We start from the raw sequence: 15,248 nt of genomic DNA on the forward strand, positions 1-15,248 counted from the left end.
AAAAAACTAAGTGAAATGGGATTAGGTTTGCCATTTGTCATTTACTCAGAGTGGAATTCTGGTCTGACATGTGGGCACTCCTAGCCAGAGCTTAATGCTTCCAGTAATTATAAGGATCATGTAGAGTATGTTGATTGGTGGGGGGGAAAAATCTTTATTAACTGCTCAGAAATAGTTAATTCTTCATTACTCAGAGCACTGCACTGGAGACTGCTGCCTGTGAACCATGGATTAGAGTTTATGATAGTAATAACCTCCCTGAAAAAACATTTGTTACTATACTTAATGACCAGATTTCAGTGCATTAACCTTCCTTGGGAGGTCAACTAACAAAATGGATGTTAACTGCTTGTAACAACCAATTCCTCTGAAATTAATATTTAGATGCCTTTGGTGTCAAAAAACCTTCCTTCCATATCAGGGCATTAAAAACACTTCTAAATTATTAATAGCAGGCAGAATTCAAGGGCTGAAGGATTTCCAGTGCAACGCTCTTTATTTGTCCTCAGCCTCTTCCTATTTTCGCGAACAGAGTTCTCTTCTACAGGAACAAGGAAGGCATTCAGGGAAATTAGGTCTCAAAAATGCATGTGGGTCAACAATGCACTGCAGTTTTGAAAAGGTCACCCTTTAAGTTCAACAGAAATAAACATAATAGGAGATCCCGAGCCTGCGCTGGGAACCTGACAGCGACAGACTCCCGCCAGGCCTCAGGCCACAGCCTCCTCGCCACCTGTCAGGAACTCCTTAATGACATTTTGGCGTCCCTTCTGCAATTGACCTGCTAGCTCGGCTCTCCAGCCCTCCCCTCCCCTCCCCCCCCCCCACTCCCACCCCTGCCCCCCCCCCCCCCCCCCGTGCCTCCAAATTGGAAACAAACCACATTTAAGTCAAAAGAACTTCGCAACTATTTCCTTCCCAAGCAATCCCAGAACATAAAACATGTTCTGAAAAGCTGCACCGTTCCCTGGAGAAATTTTATGATTTGGTTACTGCGCGGTGTGCTGCTCCTTGGCCAGGGTAGCCTTGAGTCCGTGCCAAACAATGAAGCAATGCTATTATTAGCCTTCCCATTCAGTGGCGACAAAGCAGTCCGTGTTTCTATTTTCAGACTGCGCTCCTCTAGTGCAATAGATATGCAGAAACTTCGACTCAGGGCCAGCAGGGCACGGGGAGGGGCAACATTGGCATCTCTTGCCAAAACACGCACAGGGGCATGAACATGGAAAATGTTTTCATGGTCGTATTTTTAGGCGGAGGAAAATACAGACAGCCACAGCCCCGGCTGCCCCGACTTCTTGTTTCAACAGAAGCTTAACTACTGGAGTTGGGATAGTACCTCTGAGATATCAGTGACGCTGGGGCCACGTTTAAATGATTTTCCCAGGTCACCAGGACGCAGTAACTTCCGTGACTCAGTCATTTACATCAGTCTGTGTGCGGGCATGATAAACCAGCATCGCGCGGAAGAGTGACCCGGCTGATACATATGAGTGACGATGTAAAATGGAGCGCCCGGGGGGCTCAGCGGGTTAAGCATCCGACTTCGGCTCAGGTCATGATCTTAGGGTTTGTGGGTTTGAGCCTGGCGTGGGCTCTGCGCTGGTCACAGACCTTGCTTGGGATTCTCTCGCCCTCTGTCTCTCTGCCCTTTCCCCACACATGTGCGCGCGCTCTCTCTCTCTCTCTCTCTCAAAATAATAAACTGAAATAAGATGTATGCATGAAAAGGCCTCTTCCTCATGGTGTAGTCAGTTGGAAGCCCAGTAGCAAGGTTTCCAGAGAGGGCAGGCAACTTGTGGACACTGTTTTCTGTTTTTACGTTCGTTCATTCATTCATTCATTCATTCATTCATTCATTTAGAGAGTGAACGTGCGTAGGCGAGCGCACAAGTGAAGGAGGGTCAGAGAGAAAGGGACAATCCCAAGTAGGCTCCACGCCACCGGTGCAGAGCCAGATGTGGGGCTCAGACCCACACACCAGGAAATCATGACCGACTGAGCCACCCCGGTGCCCCCGTTCTGGGTTTTTTTACACTGCGCTATAATGGAGGTGCATTGTATTAGTTTCAAGCATACAGTGTAATAGTTTGATATGTGTATATACTGAGAAATGATTACCCTGTTAAGTCTAGTGAACATCAGTCCCCATACGATGTTACAAAATTTGCTTTTCTTGCGATGAGAACTTTTAAGATTTATTCCCTTAGTAACTTGCAAATATATGGTACGGTATTATCAACTATAGCTGTCATGTTGTATATTATACCCCCTTGACTTATTTTATAATTGGATATTTGTACCTTTTGACCCCCTTCACCTGTTACCCATCCCCCCCAACAACCACTTCTGGCAACCACCAATCTGTTCTCTGTATCAGTGAGCTCGGTTTTGTTATCGTTGTTTTAAGATTCCACACGTAAGGGAAATCATACGGCATTTGTCTCTCTCGGACTGACTCATTTCACTTAGCATAATGCCCTCAAGGACCACCATGGTGTCACAAATGGCAAGATTTCCTTCTTTGTATAGCTTAATAATATTCCATCATAAATATATATACCACAGTTTCTTTATCCATTCATCTGTTGGTGGAAACGTAGGCAGTTTCCATACTTTGGCTATTGTAAATAATGCTGCAGTGAACATAGGGGTGCATCTATATGTTTTTGGGTCGGTGTTTTCATATTTTTTGGACAAATACCCAGAAAGGTAATTGCTGAATTATATGCTGGTTTTATTTTTAGTTTTTTTGAGGAACCTCCATACTGTTTTCCATAGTGGTGGCACCAGTTTCCACTCTTACCAACAGTACACGCGTGTTTCCTTTTCTCTACATCCTTGATAACATTTGTCACTTGGGGTTTTGATTTGCATTTCCCTGATGATTAGTGATGCTGAGCATCTTTTCCGGTAGCTGTTGCTTCTTTGGGGAAGTATGACTTCTTTGGGGAAATATCCATGTAGGTCCTCTGTGCATTTTTAATGAGACTATTTTTTTTTTTTTTTGCCATGGAGTTGTAGGAGTTCTTTATATATTTTGGATATTAGACCCTTATCAGATGTATGATTTGCCAAAATTTTCTCCCATTTAGATAATTTCATTTTGTTGACGATTTCCTTTGCTGTACAGAAGCATTTTAGTTTGATATAGTCATATTTATTTTTACTTCTGTTGCCTTTGCTTTTGGTATCATATCCAGAACACCATCACTAAGATCTATGTCTAGGAGCTTACCGCCTCTATTTACCCCCAGAGGTTTTATGGTTTCAGGTCTTACATTCAAGTCTTTAATGCATTTTGAGCTAATTTTTGTGTGTGGGGTAAGAAAGGGGTCCAATTTTCCCAACACCCTTGCTTTGGCTCTTTGGCTCTTTCGTGGTTCCACACGAGTTTTAGGACTTTTGGGCTACTTCTATGAAAAACACTATTGGAATTCTGATAGGGCTTGCAATGAATCCGTACATTGCTTTGCGTACTATAAATTGGGCACTTTTATCGCTTCTTGGCCTTTTGGCTAAGATCAAGTGTAAATTGGGCACTTTTGACTTTTTTTTTCCCTCACGGATACTTGTGTAATATTGGAAATTAAGTAGACGGGAGTCCATTAAATTTTTTGGCGTGTTTCCATTTATAAACAAGATTTGCTGTCTGACCACGCAGGTAGGACAAGTGGTGTATAATAATGATTTTAATTTAATAGCCAGATTCTTCCTCGCTTTGGGAATCCTTGCTAATTGAGAGGTGGTTCTGCCCTTGCATACATATTATTCCTCTTTCCTAGCGTAGGTGCTTTTGGCTTTGTTTTTATGGCCTTACGAAAAATTTTTTTGCCAACAGGAAATAAGCAATTTTTTTCTTTTAAACTGTGACAAGTTCTACCTTTTTAACAAAGGCATCTAGGAAAAGATCTCTTTTCAAATACGAAGCTGAAATGTCAACTGTGGGTCCTCTCTCCATCCCCTGCCCTCCTTTTCCATGGAAATATCAACTACGGGCTGCTGGCAGCCAGTTCTAAGCCATCCGGTTTTCAATGATAGGCATGATTAAAATATAGTAATTGCCTTGGACTGCTTTATCTGTAAACTGATAAGATTTCTGAAAGCTATTTAATTATCATGTGAATCATTAACTTCATCATGTTTACAGAGAATATGTTATCTCCCCCTGCTTCTTGGGAACTGTGGATCCTTCATCAGTGACCTGGAATGGTTGCTGAGTGTGATTCGGGTAATGTACCTGTGCAATTTATGAATGCCAGGTAGAGTTTTAAACCAGCATGTTGACTGTAGTGTTGTTCACTTAATGAACTTCGATGCACTGCTTCCTGAAAACCCCTTTATGGTTTCTGTTGGCTCCATATGGCATTCTGATGAGCTTACACTTCTCCTTAAGTGTTTCTATATCAGAAAACAAGAGCAAAGCTAAAACAAAGTGAGTCATCTGGTTTTGTCTTTGCTTTCCCTGCATGAGATAATGTGGAGGTGTTAATTACAAGACTTCACTGAGTCTTGACTAATAACAGTGTGCAAACAAATGTATGTCAGGCTCAGCCACAGAAAAGCTTCTACTAATAAGGTAAAACTAGCAATTAGAGCTGACAATGAAGTAATACTTTCCGTTGAATATTCATTAATGAAGTTCTTGTTTGGGAGAAGGGAGGCTTCTGATTGTCCAGATGGAAACCCAGAATAGGAACCCTGGTCATTCTTTTTAAATGAATTAACCACCGTTTGGTGAGCGAGCACACTGGATTAATTCCCTTTTGTACTAATGCACTGACCCTTTGCTTCAAAGGCAGAGCCTTGATGGCAACTAAGATTCCTCAATCCGTGACCTTGGCATAATAGGGACAAATTGAATTCCCAGAAAGAGAAAAATGATAGTGACCAGAGAACATCACTACATAGCACGTTTTATTGAAATTCTCCACTGCAGCTTGTAGGGTTTCAGGGAGAAAGAATGTGATTAGCTCATGTAACCCAGTCATGGCACTTGGCCTCATGCTTTCCTTCATTTTCCTTTTTTCTTTCCTTCCTTCCTCTTTTCTCTCTTTTCAGAAAGCAGTTTTGAAAGGCTTCTTTAAGCCCACAAGATCCTCTACTTTCAGGTCAAAAAGAAGCCTCTCTCCCTCCAGGAAAGGGTTATCAAGCATCGACTGCACGATTATTTCTGAAATAATCATAAAAAATAATCAAGAGTTATACCACCCGGGCAATACACCTTTTTAGCATTTCTTCGCAAAGATACACAAATGAGGGACTCTATTGATGAAAGCATTTATTTAGGTGACACTTAATAGTTCAACATGTACTTAAGGAGATACAAAGGGTTTGTTTTCTTATGATTTGGTTTTGGACTGAAAGAAAACACAAATCTTCCACTGGAATAAATGCTGGAAATGTCAGAATCTTAGAATGGATCATGACCTGTGTAAAATAAAACAATCTACTGTTTTGACTTTCTTAAGTGGCTCTGTGCCCAGATTAAAAAGCCACAGTCTCAGCCTCTTCGCGGTTACCGGCGGCTACATAGCACACATCTGGCCAATGGTAGATATAAAAGGAAGTTACTCAAAGCTTCTCAAAATAGGACAGAAGCAGCTGGGAGGCACACATTCTGTTGTGGCTGTGTTCTTCTGCAGTCGCTGGAACCAACGAGCCGTTTTGCAGAAGGAAGAAACGAAGAGGTTCTGAGAGCCAGCAATTATGGTCCTCTGGACCTCTCTTCACTTGAGGATCCCTCCCCTCCTCCTTCACAGTGGTCACGCCTCGAATTTCTGGGTCTTTGATGTGCCCAGCCAAATGTAACTCCTAACTAAAATAGAATATGGCGTCAGAACGGGTGGGGGGAGGGGCGTGAGGAGGCAAAGAGGCTTCAAGTAACAGAACCTAAATAGAACCTAAAATACTTGCTTAATGGAAGCGGGGGACTAGTGAAGGCGGTAATACAAGTAGGGCTGGCTAGTTGATCCATATCAACACAGGGCGAAACACTTCTTTTCAGACTCTTGAAAAGCAGTCTACGGACTCCTATGTGACACAGAATGTTGGCATATGCTAAGCCCTTCTTGCTTTTAGCAAAGCTCTAATGGACAGGTGAACTCTCTCCGGAGACAGCCAGTCTACCCAGATGTGGAAGAAAATTCACCACTGCTAAGAGAGGTGCTTTTGCCCAAGACCAGCTACCGAGGTTGTTTGAGAATTCCAAAATGTACAGTCTTTCATTAGTTACGATATCTGTTTGCTAGAACAGAAACCAAAATTTCAATGTAAGATTAAAAAAATACAGAAGCTTAGGGGACGCCTGGGTGGCTCAGTCGGTTAAACGTTCGACTTCGGCTCAGGTCATGATCTCGAGGTCTGTGAGTTTGAGCCCCGCATCAGGCTCTGTGTTGACAGCTCAGAGCCCGGAGCCTGCTTCAGATTCTGTGACTCCCTCTCTGTCTGCCCCTCCTCTGCTCACACTTCTGTCTCCCTCTGTCTCTCAAAAGATAAATAAACATTAAAAAAAAAGTTTAAAAAAAACACAGAAGCTTAGTTCTCTCTCCTGTAACAGTCTGAGGGTAAGCAGGATAAGCTGTAAGGTATGTGGTTCCATGATGCCTTTCTCTGTCAGGACTTCTGAACCCACAAGGTATTGTCTTTGTCGCAATTACCCAAGATGACTCTCCACCACCCTGACAGCGAGGGGAAAAGAGGGCAGGAGAGGGCCCTTTCTTCTCTTTAAAAGCAGACGCTGGAAGTTGCACGTGTTATTTCTGCAATTAACCTATTAGAGAGAATTTAGGCATACAGCCACTCCTCACCGTAAAATCTTTAATCTGGGCCATCATAAGCTCTGCTATAAGCCTTGGCTTCTACTATCCTGGAAGGTGGGAAGAACTGGCATTTTCTCCCTTGTAGGGTTGAAAATCCAATTTCTCCTCTATCTCGAATGGAAACTCTTACAGGCCAAGGACTATACCTTCTGTTTTCTCTTCTTTTCCTCTTCTGACAATCAGGTCTTAAAAAGCGGACCAAAGCAATCCTAAATTCCTCAGGGCTTCACTCTTTCTTTCTTTCTTTCTTTCTTTCTTTCTTTCTTTCTTTCTTTCTTTCTTTCTTTCTTTCTCTTTCTTCTTCTTCTTCTTCTTCTTCTTCTTCTTCTTCTTCTTTACATCATTTTAATAAGATGGCAGTATATAGTATTTTGTTCTTCCACTAGGGCAAAGTTTATGGTGTTGCAATGTCCTTTAGCAGGCTCAATCAGGAAAAACAAAACCCAAAAAAAATCTTTTAAAGAAATTTAGGACAGTGGAAAGGTCTCAATGTTTAGTCTTTAATTGGAATCTGAAATTCTGTTTCTGGAGATTCTGTTGCATTGACTGAGTTCAGCCCAGGCATCCTGGGACATTTCGTTTTGTTTTGAAAGAGGCATATTGCTACTACTCTAATCAATGAACGAACTCTCCATTTGTCAAACAGCCTAAGTACCATTGTATATATAACGTATATACTTCATAACTCATTCTTTAGAAAGAACAATTTTTCTGCAACTTGACCAGGTTTTAACTGTATTCCTTGATTTATAGAAGCATCCTATTAAATACTGAAAAAAAACTTTTTAAAATCTACATACCAGAGGAAAATTTGGCCTTATCTTTTGACTCAAATGCGTGGAAAAATACATTGTTACAAGGTTATTTACTGAACCATTATTTACAATACCAAAAAACTGCAAGCAATTTACGTAACACATAGTACATCTATGTCACCAAACACCTATGCAATCCTTAAAAAAAGAGGATCTAGATCCATGTGGGAATACAGTCAAGATAGAACATTCATGGGGCACCTGGGTGGCTTGGTCAGTTAAGCGTCCGACTTCGGCTCAGGTCATGATCTCACGTCCGTGAGTTCGAGCCCCGCGTCGGGCGTCGGGCTCTGTGCTGACAGCTCAGAGCCTGGAGCCTGTTTCAGATTCTGTGTCTCCCTCTCTCTGACCCTCCCCCGTTCATGCTCTGTCTCTCTCTGTCTCAAAAATAAATAAACGTTAAAAAAAATAAAAAAAAAAGAACATTCAGTTTTGAAACTTATAAAATTGGTAGATTTCAAATTCATTTCTGTAACACAGGACAAATCGGAAACCATATACATACAGTTGTACAAGCATGTAAGATTCTGGAAGCATATACAAGCAGTTACTAAAAATGTTTATAACTAGAGAGAGAAGTATTGTCCTTGTATGAGGAATGTAGGACTCTCACCTTTTACTTTGTAACCTTCTGTATTGAACGGACTTTTTACCTTAAATGTACATTAGTTTTAAATAGAAAAAGAGTTACTAAAACCCGTAAGACTAATGTGGTTCCAATGTATCTTGTCTTTAGACAGCAAAAGGAGTACCTATCATAAGAAATTATGGAAGGAGGGGTCTAAACTGTATCCCGCTTCTCTTTGCTTTATGTTGATTAAGAGACTAAGTCTAACATTTTGCTTATAATGGTGTGGCCCTGGCCAGAACCTGCCAGAGAAGAAATCACCACTAATTTCCTATGTTAATTGCAGGGACAAGAGCATTTTAAGACACCCACCCGATGCTCACTCTGGCAACCCAGAACTTATTTTCTAAAAATTTCCCATTTTATCAAATGGAAAGTGCTCATCCGATCAGACTTCAAACTTAAGATGAATATTTGGTGTGTATAATTTCCGCTCATTTTAAGAAAGAGTATATTCTTTCTCACAGAACCCCATGGCTGAAATCTGGAGAAGCATGAATTTGAATCTGACTGTGTCAACTCAAGAAAGGGGCTGACGGTAGGTAGCCTCACTGTGCCTCAGCGTCGTAGCATAGGTCCCTGGGGCCCAGGGGTGTTGATTTCACAGGACCTTACGTAATCACCACATTCATCATGACGGTAAAAAAAAAAAAAAAAAAAAAAAAATTATTGAGCATCCGCAATGTCTGAGGCCCTCTGTCAGGAAAGGGAGAAGACATAAACTCTTGTCATCTGAGATTTTAGAATTTACTTGGAGGAGACAGGACTTATGCATTCATAACGAAAATGTTTCATGTCAATATCCTGCGCTATTCATTTCTGTCCTTCGGAAATTGAGAGCTGGCTATGCTCTGTAAAAACCCCCCTGCATGCAAATGGGACAAAACGACTTTCCAATCTAATTTGCAAACAAGGAAGGGCAAGAATTGCTGAATAATAACAGCACTTCCCACTGGTTCGATACCTACTATGGTTTTCGCACTTTGCAGACATTCTCTATTATCGTCATTTCTCATAGGAAGAAAGTGAGGTTGGGCACAAGTTAGCGCCCGAGTCAGGAATCAGCCGCCAAGCACAGGTCCTTTGGACCTCTGAGCTATAACGCTTTGTACTCTTAATGAAGGGAAATAGAGATGGGGAGGGGTGGGGAAAATCTTTCAACTCATCTCTTTTTCCTCCTTGCAACACTTGAAAAAGAGACACAGGACAAAAGAAGAATTCACGTTCTCTAAGCACAATTCTTTGCAGCCCTCTGACGAAGTACCTCAAAAGCTAAGCTCCCATCAATCCTGGCGAGATAGGATCGGCAGGGCACAGTGCTGAAATGAATGGCTTAAAAGAACAGCAGAGACCAAAGAACTTTTTATGCAGAGAAACCCCAAATCTGGGGCAAAGCCCTCCTGTTCATTTTATCTCACAAAAGGTACGTAGTGCTGCCTGTCAAGGTAATGCATTACTACACTATTTGGAAAAACTACAGCTCTAATTAGATGAGCAAATAAATGTTCATTTCAATTTATTAATATAGCTGTAGGCCTTGTTACAATTTATCTCTTGGTTCTGAGGCCAATCCATCTCGAGCTGGGATTCATTGTGGTGAAGTAACGGGTTTTAATAATGGATACGGGCGGTGAATTATTCAGGCAGAAGGGAGCAAAAGCCTTGATGCCTTCTCTCACTTCTTTAATTAACTGTGAGACGCTGACGAGTCTGGGCTGTCTCGGGGCTTTCTAACTTTATCTCCATCAGAACTAAAATTTTTCCTGAGCCGCAGATAGGTTGGGTTCAGGCCCCTCCTTATCCATCACCATTTTGTCCCCTGTTAGTCTGAATTCCGTGCCTGCTTAAATATTATTTCCACGCCACTTCTAGAGCAACGAACGTCAGTCCTGATAAAACCCACACCTTTGTTCTGCTAAGATTGTAACACAAGAAAATCTGAAATATTTCACTCCCATTTACATTCGGAAACTAACCAGTAAACAAAGCCACATCCAGTTCTGGCCACTTAAGCCCATTTTGTTTGGTTTGAAGCCATTTATCTTGATGGCTGAGGAATAAATGGACTTCGAGAAGAGAGTTTTTACAGTCTCCATATGAGGTAGCATCAAACAAACAAAATGAAAACCAAATGCAGGCTGCATCTTTTGCACAGAACTGGGTGCCACTTACTGAGCTTTGCAATGTGCCCAAGTGATTCCTGTAAATAAAAGCCTCTCGGCGCTCGGCACAGGACAAGCGACGGAACATGTCCACGTCTGGCGAATTTTCTCTTTTGCCTAACCCAAGATTTTCTGACTGGGAACTGCACCTAGCTCATAGACTCTGTCCCACTGTAAGTCAATGGTTTTGCTGTGAACACATTAATGATGTGCTTGGATAACCGAATGCCCTTATTTGGACAATCTATTTTGCTATTACCTGTTCTTACAGAAGGGTTTTTTGGTTTGTTTTTTTTTTTAAGTGCCCCTAGACTGTAGTACGGCAATTTATTTATGCTGTGACAAGAGAGTTCCTCTTTCAAATTTATCCCATCGGAGAGAAGGTAAGAATCTGGGGGAGGTCTGAGCTTACCACTTCTTGGCAGAAATTGAATCACCATTTCTATAAATCAAAAGTCATGTTAAAAGCTCTGTGAAGTAAACAATGATGTATATGAATTAGCAGCACAACGTAGTCAATACAAATCAAAGTGGCTTTATGAGGGTATTGATGTTTTCAGCTCTTCTAAGGTTGAATACATTTTAAGTATTTATCCTCCAGGGCATTGTTGATCTAAATGAATCTATTCACTTTGAAACCAGACCACGGTTGCAGGGAGAAGCACAAAGATACACGCTGACCCCATTGGGGCTCTACCCCTAACTGAGTGACCCCAGCTGTGGCCAGATGCTCAGGGTAAACCGATATTAAACGGCTGACACCAGGGCAAAGACATGTGTATAGAAAGAGGCTACCTTTGTATTTGGTTATCTTACGTATGAATTTTCCAAAGTTTTTTTGGAAGGCAACGCAAATGTATTTTTTAGGGATTTAGCCAAGTAGCACCTGTCTCGATGTTCTACTTTATCACGATTTCACTTAACCTAGGCCTTTAAGAGACTGATTCCGGGGGCACCTGGGTGGCTTCGTCGGTTAAGCATCCGACTTCAGTTCAGGGCATGATCTCACAGTTCGTGGGTTCGAGCCCCACGTCAGACTCTGTGCTGACAGCTCAGAGCCTGGATCCTGCTTCAGGTTCTCTGTTCCCCTCTCTCTCTCTGCCCCTCCCCTGCTCACACTCTGTCTCTGTCTCTCTCTCTCTCAAAAATAAATACACAGTAAAAAAAAAAAAAATTAAGAGACTGATTCTGTATCTTCAAGTTGCATCCCTATATCCGGTTACTGGACGCTGACCAGTTCAGTGGGTGCCACAGACATACTGCTTGTCTGAAAGGAAAATTCATTTTTTATACCAAAATGTCATGTTCTAAAAATCAGATAACACAGGCATCCTGTTAAGATATACTAGATTCGCTAAAAAAAAAAAAAAAAAAAAAAAAAAAAAAAAAAAAAAATTAAATATCAAATTGTGAGTGGACAGGTGTGAAGACAAAAAACAGAGGCTGAATTATTTCCACAAGCTCTCTGGCACCCACTAGCATATTCAAAGTTAAGGTAAGTCCTCGATTTTGCCTTCTCTGGAGTTCAGAAGAGAGCTCAGGGCACGGAGCACACGCATCAGAATTCCTTCTTGCTTTTTCTTGGAGCATCGGACAATTTAACTTTGTCTCCAAAAAAGACTAGCTGCAAGTTATCTGGCCAAGGGCCCTTCCGCGGGACCAGCACTGAGAGAGGACACCGAGAAATGAAACAAACTGGTCAGTGGGTGGAAGTCATTCATCTTTTAAAGCCCATAAAAAGGGAGAATTGTAAATTAAAATGTCTACAATAGGTTCAACACCTCTCTTTCAGCCCCTCCCCTCCCTTTGTCATGGAACAGCATTCAAGTGTGGGAATGTTCCTCTGAAACATGTGTAAATCACACGTTTGGTCATGCTGTACCAGGAGCCCAGGACCAAGGGGGCCGGGAGGAGGGAGGCCAGGGATATTAAATACTGGTCCAGCCGTTTGTTAATGAAACATTGACACAAGCAGTTGATGTGGTTGTAATAAAAAAAGGGGGGCCTCTTTCATCACACCCTTTCATTACTAAGCACAGTCTTTAAGAGGATTAATGCGTGTGTTGTGCGGGTGGGGGAGGGGGAGAATGTGCTTATCAGTGGAGTCTCAGGATTGGTAATGCTGAGTTCTTAATGGATTGCCCCTGGATTTAGGATTACCGCCATGCAAATTCTTCCAGGCTTTCAAAAGAAGGGAAAGCGGTTTGTTTTCTCCCCGTCAACAAGAAGGGCTATTGACTTCGTAATGACATGACCTGGGATTCAGTTTACCACTCCCTTCCACTCCTGTTCTCCCCAAAAGGCGGATTCACTTTATTTACTTATTTAGGCTGCCGGGGGGGGGGGGGCAGCGTGTCAATATCTGCATCGATCCCACGGTTACCACGATTAAGGAAGCAGTCGGCGAGACCAATAAAATGGCAAAAAGTGGACTTTTAGGATGTTCGTATCAAGCATCCTGCCAAGGAAAGGAAGCTACCAAGAAGACGGAGATGCTTTCTTAGAAGCCGCGTGTTCTCTGCGCCTCATTTTCTGAAAGGTTCCCTCGCGGCTCAGATCAACTACATATTTTGGAGGACGCCGAAGTGAATAAGTGGCCCTTTTATGTTTCTGGGAAATTAGAAGGCAGCCTTTGTTGGCAGTCTTGTGAAAGAGTAGAGTACTGATGGATCATGCTGCTTGAGGTCCTGTGACTTCCCACTATTTTTAGCACAAGGAAGATATTGGTTGTAACAGTGTGCAATGGACTCATCAGCCATAATAGAACTCACACTGTTTTTGACTTCGCATTGTACTTATCATGTGCCTTGAATGTAAACAGCTCTTTGCTTCTGAAAGATGGCAGTCTGCCATGGTGGGATTCGGCCCTCTCGAAGGCTCAGCAAACAATGAACAGAAACAAGCCTGAGGACCCTGAAAAAGCCATTGTTTGAATATATGTCCCTTGCAGCCTTAGACAAAATTATTTTTGTTCCTTGCATCCTTTCTTCCCGACTTCCCTCTGCAAATCAGCGAGCATTCACACGGGCCACTTATCTGTGCCTGACCAAATTTTTTTTTGTATTATTGCTCCGCCCACATTAAAAAAGGCAAGAAATGACGTCTTACAGAAAGCCTCGAAGGATGGCATTCCTGTACGTTTTCTACTCTTCGCAAAATACGGGGAACTTAACGTAATAACATAAAGCGTGATCACATCCGTAGATAAGAGATGTTCCCTTTAAAATGACACCCAACACCAAAAAGAAGTTTATTGTGTTGTACCATCTGTATGTACCATTAGCAGACTCAAGAGTTTGCTCTCCAAACAGATTTAGAGCAATTTACTGTAAAGCAAATTGTTGTTGGCTAGCCTTCCTACATTGTTAGCATCCCCTGATTTTCCACCCATGTTGGCGTATTTAAAAGTGTTTAGAATTTCGGGGCGCCTGGGTGGCGCCGTCGGTTAAGCGTCCGACTTCAGCCAGGTCACGATCTCGCGGTCCGGGAGTTCGAGCCCCGCGTCGGGCTCTGGGCTGATGGCTCGGAGCCTGGAGCCTGTTTCCGATTCTGTGTCTCCCTCTCTCTCTGCCCCTCCCCCGTTCATGCTCTGTCTCTCTCTGTCCCAAAAATGAATAAACATTGAAAAAAAAAATTTAAAAAAAAGTGTTTAGAATTTTTATCACAGTGATACATGCCCACGATACAGTCAGCTAGTATAAGAGGGTTTATAAAGAAAAGCATCCCCTGTCTCTCCCTCCATACCCAGATCCATTTCCCGAAGCAACTTCTAACCTTTCAGTTCTCCTGGGAATTACCTTCTAAACTCTCAATAATTACTAGGCTTATAAGGGTTTCTCTAGATTCAGGCAACAAATGGTTCCACAAATATTTATTTTGTGCCTACTATCTGCCAGACACTGTTCTTTTTTTTTTTTTTTTCAACGTTTTTTACTTATTTTTGGGACAGAGAGAGACAGAGCATGAACGGGGGAGGGGCAGAGAGAGAGGGAGACACAGAATCGGAAACAGGCTTCAGGCTCTGAGCCATCAGCCCAGAGCCCGACGCGGGGCTCGAACTCACGGACGGCGAGATCGTGAGCTGGCTGAAGTCGGACGCTTAACCGACTGCGCCACCCAGGCGCCCCTGCCAGACACTGTTCTAAGACTGGGGTGCAATAGCCAATAAAATTGGCTGTGGATAGAACCAATCCAGGCCTCCTGGGCCTGACGTTCTACTGGGGCGGTGATGAGAGAGCCAAGTAATACACGCTACTAATGAGCAATTTCTGCAGTATATTAAAAAGTAAACGCCACTATTAGATAGAAGAAATGGGAAAGGTGGACCAAGGGAGGTGGTTTGCAGTATAAAATAGGGTGTTTATTGGGCACCTGGGAGGCTCAGTCGGCTAAGCATCTAACTCTTGGTTTCAGCTCAGGTCAAGATCTCGTGGTTCATGGGTTCAAACTCCCTATCAGGCTCTCCATATCTAGCACAGAGCCTGCTTGGGATTCTCTCTCTCTCTCCCTCTCTCTGCCCCTTCACCCCACACCTTTGTCACTCTCAAAATAAGTAAATAAAACTTTAAAAATAAAATAGGTAGGGTGTTTATGGATGACTTCACTAAGAATGTTATGTCTGAGTAAAGACATGAAGGAGGCAATACAGTAATCTCTGAGTCCAGGCAGAAGGAACAGCAAATACAAAGGTCCTGAGGCAGGAGCATGCCTTGCTAGCTAATGGGACTTAAGTAAAATCAGTATGTGCCATTTCCAACTGTTGCTCCTTCAAGGACTGGCTTGTAATCCTTCTGGTCTTCCTCCCCTATCCTTCTGGTTGGGA

This window comes from Felis catus, chromosome A1 (assembly GCF_018350175.1).
Source record: "Felis catus isolate Fca126 chromosome A1, F.catus_Fca126_mat1.0, whole genome shotgun sequence".
Taxonomy (NCBI): Eukaryota; Metazoa; Chordata; class Mammalia; order Carnivora; family Felidae; genus Felis; species Felis catus.